This window comes from Saccopteryx bilineata, chromosome 1 (genome assembly GCF_036850765.1).
Source record: "Saccopteryx bilineata isolate mSacBil1 chromosome 1, mSacBil1_pri_phased_curated, whole genome shotgun sequence".
NCBI lineage: Eukaryota > Metazoa > Chordata > Mammalia > Chiroptera > Emballonuridae > Saccopteryx > Saccopteryx bilineata.
In genome coordinates this window covers 398,189,587-398,203,399 of record NC_089490.1, presented here as the reverse complement: position 1 = coordinate 398,203,399, position 13,813 = coordinate 398,189,587, and the positions used below count along the sequence as shown (strand labels likewise).

Sequence of the window (13,813 nt, the reverse complement as noted above, 5' to 3'; positions counted from 1 at the left end):
GGCTTGAGCCCAAGGTTGCTGGCTTGAGCAAGGGGTCACTCACTCTGCTGTAGCCCCCCAGTCAAGGCACATATGAGAAAGCAATCAATGAACAACTGAGGTGCCACAACAAAGAACTGATGCTTCTCATCTCTCTCCCTTCCTGACTGTCTATCCTTATCTGTTCCTATCTGTCCCTCTCTCTCTCTCTCTCTCTCTCTGTCACAAAAAATAATAATAATAAAATAAAAACAAAGACATTTTATTGCTTTGTACAAACACATCTACCCTTTCTTTTAAATTCAGCTTCCATGTTCCAAATAACATCTAGGTTGCCCTCCCCCTGAGTATAAAACTATTCATCTAGATTTTCTTCAAGCATGTTCTTATTTGTTTAAGCTTTTATATTTTATGATAATCTATCTGAAATATAGTTGAACATACGGTAAGGAGTAGGAGTCTAGTTGTTCTAGATTAACTAATTATGCCAAACCCACTTACTGACTGGTCCATCCTCTGTGGTGGGTGTGAAACCCCTCCCCATGACATGCTGTTTCAGTACTATGCAGTCCCATTGACTAACTACCTAGTCTAGTGCCCGTCCTATTCTGTCTAAGTCTTCATTCCCATGTGGCTCACATAAGATTGCCTTCTGCGGACAGCTTCTCACTGTGCCCTTCACCAAGCCTGCGGCAGGACACAACCTTTAATCACATCTCTAAGGAGCCATGCTGCCTCACAAAGTGTCACAAAACAATGTTGATTTTATGAAGACTCCATGGGCAGATGGAGAGATGCTCATATCACTTACCACACAACCAAAACCTCAGAGCCATTTCTGTTGGCCCTCAAACCCATCAAATCCCTCAACCAGACGGCTAACCGCAATCAATTCTTCCCCTCTCTCTGCTAACCCTTCTTCCTATAACCTCTAAAATCTCCTCCTAAAAATTCATCTCTAGCTGTAAATTTACATACATTCCTCAACAAAGAAAAAGAATAAATGTTTTTCTTTGAATTCATCAGCTGTTACTTGAACATCCCTAGGATGCAAGGTCTCTCACAAACACCCTCTTCCAATGCAATCAACTAACCAAAGCAGCACCTGCCAATAGCCAGTCTCGGCCCTGGCCAGTTGGCTCAGCAGTAGAGCATCAGCCCAGCCTGTGGAAGTCTCAGGTTCCATTCCTGGTCAGGGCACACAGGAGAAGCGCCCATCTGCTTCTCGCTTCCCCCTACACACACACACTCTCTCTCTCTCTCTTTCTTCCCCTCTTGCAGCCATGGCTCAGTTTGAGCAAGTTGACCCCAGGCACTGAGGATGTCACCATGGCCTCGACTCAAGCACTAAAAAAATAAAAAAATAATAGCGGCCTTGGCCAGTTGACTCAGTGGTAGAGCGTCGGCCTGGAGTGCAGAAGTCCCGGGTTCGATTCCCGGCCAGGGCACACAAGAGAAGTGCCCATCTGCTTCTCCATCCCTCCCCCTCTCCTTCTTCTCTGTCTCTCTCTTCCCCTCCTGCAGCCGAGGCTCCATTGGAGCAGGGATGGCCCGGGTGCTGGGGATGGCTCTGTGGCCTCTGCCCCAGGCACTAGAGTGGCTCTGGTCGCAACAGAGCGATGCCCCGGAGGGGCAGAGCATCGCCCCCTGGTGGGCAGAGTGTCGCCCCCTAGTGGGCGTGCCTGGTGGATCCCGGTCAGGTGCATGCGGGAGTCTGTCTGACTGTCTCTCCCCAGAAAAAAAAAAGAAAGAAAAAAAATATCTGGGTTGCCAAGCAACAGAGTAGCAGCTCCAGATGGGCAGAGCACCCCCCCATAGGGGGCTTGCCAGGTGGATCTCAGTCATGGTGCATGTGGGAGTCTGTCTCTGCCTCCCCACCTCTCACTTAATAATAATAAAAAATGATAATCATAAAAAATAAAAAGCAAGTCCCTTAAGGCAGGGGATTGGGAGTGGGGGTAGGACCTGTTGTAAAGTAAAAAATATTATTTTCTCTTAAGTAATTTTAAAATATAGTCTAATATATGATAGAGAAAGTTGCCTTTTAGAATTAAGAGAAGACTTTCTTATGTGCCTTCAAAGGAAAAAAAGACTGACTCACAGAGCTGATGTAAATACTAAAGGAAAGAACAGATGTGCCCTGGCCAGAGAGTTTGTTGGTTAGAGCTTCATCCCAATGTGCAAAGGTTGCCGTTTTGATCCCTGATCAGGGCACATACAGGAACAGATCGATGTCCTTGTCTCTCTTTTTCCCTCTCTCCCATCCTCTCTAACATATTAAAAAAAAGAAAGAGAGAAGGAAAGAACAGGTGGCAGAGCGGTTTGCCAGCTGCAGTTACTATACTATATTATAGATAGATGTGGCATGGCTGTTACCCAACGCACAGCCCCTCTGCTCTGCCCCAGGTCCACACGCAACCTCAGCTTCTATCGTTTAATCTTGAATCTGTAAAGTTTTGGGATCCACATCTAACTGATGCAGGTGCTCTTCACAATTCCAGACCTCTTATTTCATTTCCTGGGCTTTTTGGCCACCAAGTCATTGGGCTGCAGGCCTACACAAATGACCTCCTCGCAGCTGTCAGGAGTCTGCATTCTGGCCTGCGTGATGATACCCGGGGTGAAACTGTGCCCCGTTCCTGCTCCTGTCTTGGTCCTTTCCCAAAGTCAGACCCCAATCTAGCTCAAGCTAGCTGTCTAGAAGGATGGAAAAGACCCAAAGCTCCACCCACCCTTTCCCAACACCCAATCATCACTTCCATTTCCTTCTCAACCAGTCATTCCTCACATCATAATGGCTGTGTTAGGAAAAGGCTGTTAGCTCCTTGGACTGCATCTTCATGTATACAAGGGAGCTGTACCCGCAGCGATGTGGTGAGTGGGGTGTGGGAGAGGAGTCCTGGGATGGGACAATCAGGCCCTAGAGCCAGAAGCTTTCCACTCAGAAATGGCACAAAGGTCAATAAGTTATTTGTAGGCAAAACATGAGGAGAAAAACATACATAAATTAGGACAAGTTAAACAAAAAATAAGATGGTATCAATAACTCCAAATATATCAATCACACAGTAAATATAAATGGATCAAACCTACTAGTTAAAAGGCAGAGATATTCCACCTGACCAGGCAGTGGTGCAGTAGATAGAGTGTCGGGCTGGAATGCTGAGAACCCAGGTTTGAAACCCTGAGGTCACCAGCTTACGCACAGGCTCATCTGGCTTGAGCGCAAGCTCACCAGTTTGAGCACGGGGCTGCTGACTTGAGCGTGGGATCATAGACATGACCCCATGGTTGCTGGCCTGAGCCCAAAGGTTGCTGGCTTGAAGCCCAAGGTCACTGGCTTGAGCAAGGGGTCACTCACTCTGCTGTAACCCCCCAGTCAAGGCACATATGAGAAAGCAATCAATGAACAACTAAGATGCCATGATGAAGAATCAATGCTTCTCATCTCTCATCTCTCTCCCTTCCTGTCTGTCTGTCTCTCTCTCTCTCTGTCTCTGGCACACAAAAACAAAAGGCAGAGATATTCCAAGCTGATTTTTTTTTTAGTCTAGTTCATGCAGTTTACTAGAGACCCATCTAAATGTTAGCACATGAAAATGTTTAATGTAGAGAAATGAAAAAAGATATACCAAGCAAATATTAACCAGAAGAAAGTAAGGTAGCTTTACTACTAACAGGAGTCGGAATAGACTCTAAGACCAAAAAAAAAAAAAGGTGCAGCCTCACCAGTGGTTGCACAATGGTTAGAGCATCAACCTGGGATACTAAGTTTTCAGGTTTGAAACCCCAAGGCCACCAGTTTGAGCACAGGTTCATCCAACTTGAGCGCTGGCTTACCAGCTTGAGCACGAGGTCACTGGCCTGAACACAGGATCATCAACATGATCCCAAGGTGGCTGGCTTGAGCCCAACATTGTTGGCTTGAACAAAGGATCACTAGCTTGGCTTGGCTTGAGCCAAGGAGGATTAATCTCAAGAAAGCAAAGGTGGTTTAACATTAAAAAACAATGTTAGCCTGACCTGTGGTGGCGCAGTGGATAAAGCGTCGACTTGGAAATCCTGAGGTTGCCAGTTCGAAACTCTGGGCTTGCCTGGTCAAGGCACATATGGGAGTTGATGCTTCTAGCTCCTACCCCCTTCTTTCTCTCTGTCTCTCCTCTCTCTGTCTCTCCCTCTCCTCTCTAAAATGAACAAACAAAAAATAAATAAAAATTTATTTTAAAAATTAAAAAAAACAACGTTAATATCACCACATTAATAGATTATCATACAAATAAAAGCAGAAAATCTTTAATAAAAATTAACATCCATAAGCCCTGGCCGGTTGGCTCAGCGGTAGAGTATCGGCCTAGAGTGCGGAGGACCCGGGTTCGATTCCCGGCCAGGGCACACAGGAGAAGCGCCCATTTGCTTCTCCACCCCTCTGCCGCACTTTCCTCTCTGTCTCTCTCTTCCCCTCCCGCAGCCAAGGCTCCATTGGAGCAAAGATGGCCCGGGCACTGGGGATGGCTCTGTGGCCTCTGCCCCAGGCACTAGAGTGGCTCTGGTCGCAACATGGCGATGCCCAGGATGGGCAGAGCATCGCCCCCTGGTGGGCAGAGCGTCGCCCCTGATGGGCGTGCCGGGTGGATCCCGGTCGGGCGCATGCGGGAGTCTGTCTGACTGTCTCTCCCTGTTTCCAGCTTCAGAAAAATGGGAAAAAAAAAAATTAACATCCATAAAAAATAGTCTTAATAAAACAGTAATAGAAGGCATTTTAACTTGATATGAACCATCTATAACCCAAAGCAAATATTATTGTTAGAGATGAAACATTAGAAGTGCTCCTCTTAAATTAATTAAGACAAACATGCCTGCTGTCTCCTCCTCTAGTCAACATTATACAAGAGCATGTGGTCAGCACCTAAGAATAACAAATAACAAAAATAGGGCCATAAAAGTGCTGGCCAGGTAGCTAAGTTGGTTAAAGTGCTGTCCCAAATGCCAAGGTTGTGGGTTTGAGCCTGTCAGGGCACATACAGGAATCAACCAATGAGTGCACAAATAAATGGAACAGAAAATTGATTTCTCTCTCCCTCTCTCTCCCTTCCTCTCTTTTTAAAATCAAAATTAAAAAAAATAAAATAAAGTGCATATGAAAGTGTTATAGGCCAAATATAACTAAGGTACCTTTTATAAAAAAAAACAAGGTGGAAGAATTTGTCCTACTAGAAACCAAGATGTATTATAAACTCATATTACAAAAAAATACTATGATTATAAAATTATAGTAATTAAGACAGTAAAGCCTGACCAGGTGGTGGCGCAGTGGATGGAGCGTTGGACTGGGATGTGGAGGACATCCAAATGAAGATGTCAGGTAGGAAATCAGATACATAGTCTGGAGCTCGGGAGAGAGGTTGGTTGGAGACTCATTGACGATCAGACGGCAAGTTCAAATTGGGGCCAGAACCCAGGCTTCCTGGTTCCAAAACCATTTGCTTCCCATTTTCCTTTTAGCCAGTGTAAATGCAAGCATTTGGCACGACAGTAGGGACTCTGAATAGAATAAACAACAGTGGCAGGCAGAATTATGGCACCCACAAGCCCCACCAGCCCCGTGAGGTTCTCCTCCTCCCCACAGCCAGAGAGGTCTAAGCCAGGGGTCCCCAAACTACGGCCCCCTGAGGCCATTTATCTGGCTCCCGCTGCACTTCCAGAAGAGGCACCTCTATCATTGGTGGTCAGTGAGAGGAGCATAATTCCCCTTGAAATACTGGTCAGTTTGTTGATTTAAATTTACTTGTTCTTTATTTTAAATATTGTATTTGTTCCTGTTTTGTTTTGTTTTTTACTTTAAAATAAGATATGTGCAGTGTGCATAGGGATTTGTTCATAGTTTTTTTTTTATAGTCTGGCCCTTCAACGGTCTGAGGGACAGTGAACTGGCCCCCTGTGTAAAAAGTTTGGGGACCCCTGGTCTAAGCAGAACAACCTTGGCCAACATAGGCAGCATCCTAAGCCCACTAGTGGGCATGAGCACTGAGGGCTGCCTCTCTTCATCTATGGAGTGGCCCCTGTGGCTGCCTGCACTGTCACTGTCTTCCTGGAGACCAGGGGCCAGGCACTGCCCAACACAATTCAGGACCTGAGAGAAGTGGGCTTCCCCCCCACACACACAGTCTCCCCACCCTCAGAGCTGTAAGAAGTTCAAAGCTCCTTGATCCAGCCTCATTTGAAAACAAAAGGCCAGACCCAGGGGAGAGCACAGACTTAGCTGGGGTCATTCAGCTGGACTCTGGTCGAGCCAAGGCCAGAATCTAGGCCTCTGGTCTCTTGTCCTCCTGCGTCCTATTTTCACAGATAGGTTTGAGTCCCCTGGAATCTTTTCCAGGAGTCTCAACTCCTGAAAACAGTGGGCAGTTCGGAATATCAAGTAGGACAGCTGAGCACAAGTGTAAAAGAAACCCTAACTCACCTCTCAAATCCTGCTGTCCTCCTCCTGTAAACAGAAAAAGAAACTGGGGCAGAAGAAGCAGATGGTCCTGCTCTGGGAGTCCTGAGGACTGAGAAAGGAGAGCAAGTGGAGGGAGAAGCCTCCGACTCTCCTGGGCGTCCTCCCTGAGCGGGAACGGAGACACGGCAGCCAGGGGAAGATGGGAGGAACCTCTGCTGGACCTGTGGGTTCAGAGAAACACTCCCCCTAGGTCCCCCACCCCTAGCCAGACTCACTCATTAAAATTAACTTTGCCCAACTTCTCCCGTTGTTCCCCTCTGGCCCAAACATGGTGGCCGCTGCACATAAGCTAACCCTCAGTCCAAAAAATCATGCGGTGATCACCTAGGTAGAAAACCCAGTGGAATCTACAAACGCTACTACAACTAAGACATGTTTAGCAAGGTTGCGGGTAACATGATCAGTATTAAAAGAATTGCGTTTCTATATACTAGCAATAAACAACTGGAAATCAAAAATTAAAAGACAATTCCATGTACAGTAACATCAAAAAATGTAAATCTATGGAGACAATAAAAAGATCAAAGGTTCAGAGAGAGCAAGGATGGATAAATAGGCAGGAAAACTATTCTGTATGATACTGTGATGTCATCGCACATACCAAAACCCTCAATGAGCTGTGATGTAAGAATTATTATAATCCTCAGGCTGAGGAAGGTTATGAGACACAGTTAAGAAATAATGGGGCCGGCCCTGGCCAGTTGGCTCAGCGGTAGAGCTTTGGCCTGGCGTGCGGGGGACCTGGGTTCGATTCCCAGCCAGGGCACATAGGAGAAGTGCTCATCTGCATCTCCACCCCCCCCTCCTTCCTCTCTGTCTCTCTCTTCCCCTCCCGCAGCCAAGGCTCCATTGGAGCAAAGATGGCCTGGGCGCTGGAGATGGCTCCTTGGCCTCTGCCCCAGGCGCTAGAGTGGCTCTGGTCGCAGCAGAGCGACGCCCCGGAGGGGCAGAGCATCGCCCCTGGTGGACGTGCAGGGTGGATCCCGGTCGGGCGCATGCGGGAGTTTGTCTGACTGTCTCTCCCCGTTTCCAGCTTCAGAATAAAAAAAAAAAAAGAAAAGAAATAATGGGGCCGCCTGACCTGTGGTGGCGCAGTGGATAAAGCGTCGACCTGGAATGCTGAGGTCGCTGGTTTGAAACCCTGGGCTTGCATGGTCAAGGCACATATGGGAGTTGATGCTTCCAGCTCCTCCCCCCTTCTCTCTCTCCTCTCTCTCTCTCTGTCTCTCTCTCTCCCTCTCTCTCTCTCTCCTCTCTAAAAATGAATTAAAAAAAAAAACCTTAAAAAAATTAAATTAAATTAAAAAACTATAGTAATTTTAAAAAAAATGCCTGACCTGTGGTGGCGCAGTGGATAAAGCGTCGACCTGGAAATCCTGAGGTCGCCGGTTCGAAACCCTGGGCTTGCCTGGTCAAGGCACATAATGGGAGTTGATGCTTCCAGCTCCTCCCCCCTGTCTCTCTCTCCTCTCTCTCTCTCTGTCTCTCTCTCTCCCTCTCTCTCTCTCTCCTCTCTAAAATGAATAAATAAAATAAAATAAAATAAAATAAAGAAACAATGGGGCCACCTGACCTGTGGTGGCACAGTGGATAAAGCGTCGACCTGGAATGCTGAGGTTGCCGGTTCAAAATCCTGGCCTTCGGTTGGCTCAGTGGTAGAGCGTCAGCCTGGCGTGTAGAAGTCCCGGGTTGATTCCCGGCCAGGGCACACAGGAGACGCGTCCATTTGCTTCTCCACCCCTCCCCCTCTCCTTCCTCTCTGTCTGTCTCTTCCCCTCCCACAGCCGAGGCTCCATTGGAGCAAAGATGGCCCGGGCGCTGGGGATGGCTCCTTGGCCTCTGCCCCAGGCGCTGGAGTGGCTCTGGTCTTGACAGAGGGACCCCCCCCCCTGGAGGGGCAGAGCGTCGCCCCCTGGTGGGCATGCCAGGTGGATCCCGGTCGGGCGCATGTGGGAGTCTGACTGTCTATCCCCGTTTTCAGCTTCAGAAAAATACAAAAAAAAATTTTTTTAATTAAATAAATAAATTTTTTTTTTAAATAAGAAAGAAAGGGCCTACACTTGAACCCAGAGAGCAGAATTCATGTATGTGCACGCACACACAGCGCTTCCACCTTCCATGCCATTTTTTTCTGCTCCATTCAAGGCTATCTTATAGTTGCAGTGAAAAACCTTATGCATCCTGCTCCCCCACCACCACTTCTAGAGGCGGGCACACACTGCCTCAGCCCCAAGGCAGGGAGAAGGAACTGCATGACTCTACAGGGACGAGGGCATATGTGCCACCATAGACCCAATGCTCAGGTACCTGCCAGAATGCCCTTGCTCCTGGTCTGTTTCTAGAGCTGCCCTTAGTCTTGACCTTGCCCCCATCTTCAGAACATCAGAGCCGGGAGAGTCCTTTGGGACCGTCTCCATCTTTGCATCTTTCCCCACCCAATTTATAGATGAGTAGATTGAGGCTGAGAGTGAAGCCATGGCTCCTTCTCTCCCACAGGGTTCTAGGCTGGGCCACCAACTTGACTCAAATGGACTGGTGCCCTGTCATACTTGATACATCTGGAACCAGATCTTCCCCTCCAGGCAGGCCAACACCTTCCCCACCGGAGCCAGTTCTCACTGACCAGTGCTCTATCTCTCCTCACCTTTTCTCTTATTTAAAGTGTTCATGGGCTCTGGTCTGCCCTGGTACCTTTCCTAAAATAATCTTGTCTCTTCAACTAGCTCATCAACTCCATGGCTTCTAGGATCTGGTTTCTCCCATTCCCTTCTCAGTGTTGAGCACAGTGTGGGGCATAGACTCCAGACTGTTCCCTTAGGATGGGGCTGCATTGTCAATCTGGAGGAAGTAGGACATACAGTGGGCTGCACTGTGTGGTTTTTAAACAGTAACTATTGGTTGAAAACTCTGGAAGTCTAATCCTGAATTGTATAGGCCATGGAAGCAAAGTATCCCCATGAAGAAGGCTGAGCTCAGACTGCATTTTCTAGTTTTAGTTTTTGTTTGTTTGTCTTCTGTTTTTAATTTGTTTGTTTTATTGTAAGGTACCAAAAAGCTGAAAAATTAATATTGATATTCTAGGAGGCAAGGTCAGGCTTTCCTGTCCTGTCTTTCCTTTGAGGAGGGGAGGGAGAAGAATGTAGAAGTTTCTGACTTGCAAGAACAATGGGTCATTTAGTTTTAAATCTAAAATAAAGGTTAACTGAGAAACTTCTTCTCTTTCAATGGGAGACAGGATTTACATACCATTGTAGTTCCTCCCCCTTCCTGGAATCCTGAGAGTAACTTACCTCTAGGCTAGTGAGGAAAGATGAACCCTAAAAGATTTGTAAACATCTTTGATTGTGTTACCTTGAAAGTCTTAATGTTTCTGTGTATCCCCTAAACAAATGTAAGCTTATGCCATGATGTCATGCTCTCCCCAGCCATGTGTGATCAAGGGTATATAAGCAGCCCCTGAAATATTTGGGGGGCACATGATTTGGGCTTCCAGACTGCCCCATGTAAGCTATAAGCGGCCGACATATTTAATAAATCTCCTCCTTTAATAAAACTCCCAAAATTCATCTGGACTTGGTGTCTCTATATAAACCGGCAGAATTGAGGCACAGTACATTTCAGCATCAGGGGTACGGGTACTTTACAACAGTTTTGTTTTGGGTTTTGCTTTTTGGTTATTGGTTTTTTATTGATTTTAAAGAAAGACAGAAACATCAATCTGTTTCTGTATGTTCCCTGACTGGGGATTGGACTGACTGCCCTGGCCAGATAGCTCTGTTGGCAGAGCGTCCTCCCCATGGGCCTGGGTTTATCCGCACTGGCTGTTGGTGGCAGGAAGGTTAGGGCAGGCCCGGCATGTGCTCACCACTGGGAGGTCCACAAGCCTGGGAGAAATAGAGATACAGGTCCCAGAAGTGAGGCAGTTAGGACCCAAGCAGGACCCAAGCCTGGAATAAATAGAGATTCAGATCCCAGAAGTGAGGCAGTTAGGACCCAAGCAGGACCCAAGCCTGGAAGGAATAGAGATTCAGATCCCAGAAGTGAGGCAGTTAGGGCCCAAGCAGGACCCAAGCCTGGGAGAAATAGAGATTCAGATCCCAGAAGTGAGGCAGTTAGGGCCCAGGCAGGACTGCTTCCCACAGGCCAAAACCAAGACCCAGCCTGGCTCCCTCCCTCCCTCCCTCCCTCCCTCCCTGCATTTGGCACCACCTTCTTTGGGGACGTGGCCCTTCAGGAGAGGGCTTCCTCCTCCTAACACCCCCCAGTCCCTTCCTTTCTGAACCTCCTGTCCTCTGTGGAAAGGGAAAGAAGGGCAAGAAGAGCAAGGAAGGTTGGTGCCCGCTCCGAGGACCACATGTCACCTATGCCCGCTAGCTGCTAGCTGGCACAGACCCTCCGTGGACTCCTCAGAAGCTCCAGCTCCCAGCAAACCCCTGATGACCCCCGGGGAGAGGGCAGTTCTAGCCCGCAGGCGCCGGCGCCGCTCCCTCCCCCCGCCTCGGCCGCGGAGCTCGGGCCCTAACTCGATTGTACACTGTTAATCATGCGAGCGCCGGCCGGCAGAGCGAACAGGCGGCCTCCGAGGTCCGCTCAAACTCATCAGTCCTGCCCTTGTCAGGCTGGCAGGAGGCGCCAAGGGGGCCGGGGAGGGGGCTTCAGACCCCTGCAAAAAGGCTGATTACCCTCCGCAGTCCAGCGCTGGGGATTGGGGGTGCGGGGAGGCGATGTGAATACACTGGTGTTGATATTTGGGAGACTTTTAGGATAGGGGCAAAAGCAGTGATCAGAAGTCAGCTGGGCCTGACCTGTGGTGGCGCAGCATTCTCAAAGCGTCGACCTGGAAATGCTGAGGTCGCCGGTTCAAAACCCTGGGCTTGCCTGGTCAAGGCACATATGGGAGTTGATGCTTCCAGCTCCTCCCCCTTCTCTCTCTCGGTCTTTCCTCTCTGTCTCTGTCTCTGTGTCTCCCTCTCCTCTCTAAAGTGAATAAATAAATAAAAAATAAATTATAAAAAAAAAAAAGAAGAAGTCAGCTGGCCTGACCAGGCAGTGGTGCAGTGGATAGAGCGTTGGACTGGGATGCCGAGGACCCAGGTTCGAGACTCCGAGGCCGCCAGCTTGAGCGCGGGCTCATCTGGCTTGAGCAAAAAGCTCACCAGCTTGGACCCAAGGTCGCTGGCTTGAGCAAGGGGTTACTCAGTCTGCTGAAGGCCCACGGTCAAGGCACATATGAGAGAGCAGTCAATGAACAACTAAGGTGTCGCAATAAAAAACTGATGATTGATGCTTCTTATCTCCCTCCATTCCTGTCTGTCTGTCCCTGTCTATCCCTCTCTCTCTCTGACTCTCTCTCTCTGTCCCTGTAAAAAAAAAGAAGAAGAAGAAGAACTCAACTGGCCTAGCTCTGGCACCTACTAGTGGTCAGGGCCTCAATGTTCTCATCTATAAAATAGGGATAATAATTGTCCCTACTTCGTCGGGCTATTATAAAAATTAAACTAGTTAAAACTTATAAAACACCGAGAACCGTACCGACACATAGTTGGGGCTATGTGTTTGTTAAATAAATGGGACAGCAGACACTGGCTTAGCAAATTCCCATGGTACCCTTTCCTCACACTAATGGCCCAGAGGGTTCTCAGCTAGTTAGGGTCCAAGCCGGGGGCAAAATTTACAAATTATGAAGAGGCCGGCTCTAACCTCTCTGGGCCTCTTTCAATCTGTAAAGTGGGTATCAGTTATGCCTACGTCGTGGAGCTGTTAGAGAATTAAATGGCGAAGTGCACGTACAGAGCTTAGGAACGCGGCGGGCAGGAGTAAGCGCTCAGTGAAGGGCAGCCAGCTTTTATTCCTTCTGAAAGTTAGATCTGCACCAGCCCTGCCAACAAAAGACCTGCACTTCAGGGCAGGAAGGAGGAATACGTCCTATTATTCTTTTTTTTTTTTTTTAAACACCCACCGGTTCCACAGTAATGGTGGTTTATTTTTTTTTTTTTTCAGAGAGAGAGGGATAGACAGGGACAGACAGACAGGAATGGAGAGAGATGAGAAGCATCAATCATTAGTTTTTCATTGCATGTTGCAACACCTTAGTTGTTCATTGATTGCTTTCTCATATGTGCCTTGACCGCGGGCCTTCAGCAGACCGAGTAACCCCTTGCTGGAGCAGGGGACCTTGGGTTCAAGCTGGTGGGCTTTTTGCTCAAACCAGATGAGCCCGCGCTCAATCTGGCGACCTCGGGGTCTCGAACCTGGGTTCTCTGCATCCCAGTCCAACGCTCTATCCACTGCGCCACCGCCTGGTCAGGCCGTCCTATTTTTCTTATATCTGAGAAGCAAAATGGGCCTTTGGCATCGGCACACCCCAGCCCCAGGCACCTGGCTTCTCGCCGCGCCCCCTAGCGGCCGCCTAGCTCTCTGCTGAAAGGGGGCGCGGCGGCAGGTGCGGAGGCCCGCGGGTACAGCTGGAATCACCGCGAACAGCCCGCTGACCACCGCGATCAGAAGCTCAGATGTTCGCGACGTCGCAGTCCGGAAGGCTGAGCGGCAGTGCCCTGCCCACCCAGTGACTTGCTGCGCCTGGCCGCTGCGAGGATCTCACCGAGAGGTGATGGGAAAGCGATGGGGATTAGATTCCACTCGCCCGGCCTGGCCCCATTCCTCGTCGTCGTGGGCTTGGAGCTTCGGTCTTCACCTCGGTGGGGACTCGAGGACAAGACGCCCACGGGAATGGAAGGATGGAATGTTACCAGGAAAGGAAGCAAACTGAACGGGTCTGGAGTCAGGTGACCCCCAAATGGGTCTTGCCCACCCTGTCACTCCCTGGGCACGCAGACTCTGACATGGAAATTTGGGGAGAAGCTTTGGGACTCGGACCTCAGGTCCCGGATCTGGCCCAAAGTTCCCGCCCAAAGCTCCCTCCACTTCTCTCCAGCAGTCTCACACGGGGCCTAGTCCTGGGTCCAGACGCCTATACCATGTGGGGGAAAAGTTGAGGGCCCAATGTCCAATGACCTCTAAGAGAATCAAAGTCGGCGCTGCTAATCAGATTTTTCGTGCTGTTTTTGGCCATAGAGATCTGAACAGGTAGCATCTGCCTCCATTGCACAGAAGAAAGCAACCTTTTCCTCTCTTTCAGTCTTAAGTCCATGATGCGTCCAACTTCTAGGCGGCAGGCAGCAAGTAACTTGAACTCCAAGACCTTGCTCTCCTAGGCGGGATGGAAAATGCTCAGGGACTCTGTATGGGAATGCAGCTCTGAGCTGCGGGGGGTCCCACAGTCCAGGATGCCTTGCCTCTGTTTCCAGCACGCCCCACTCCGGGCGCTCTGGAACT

At 49.0% G+C, this 13,813-nt stretch overlaps 1 non-coding gene across 1 annotated transcript; it reads left to right on the top strand.

Annotated features, from left to right (window-relative positions):
- Window positions 1-4,295: 4,295 nt before the first annotated feature.
- TRNAS-AGA (transfer RNA serine (anticodon AGA)) lies at window positions 4,296-4,371 on the top strand. The gene has a single exon. It is a non-coding gene; the product is annotated as a tRNA-Ser (tRNA).
- The last annotated feature ends 9,442 nt before the right edge of the window (window positions 4,372-13,813 follow it).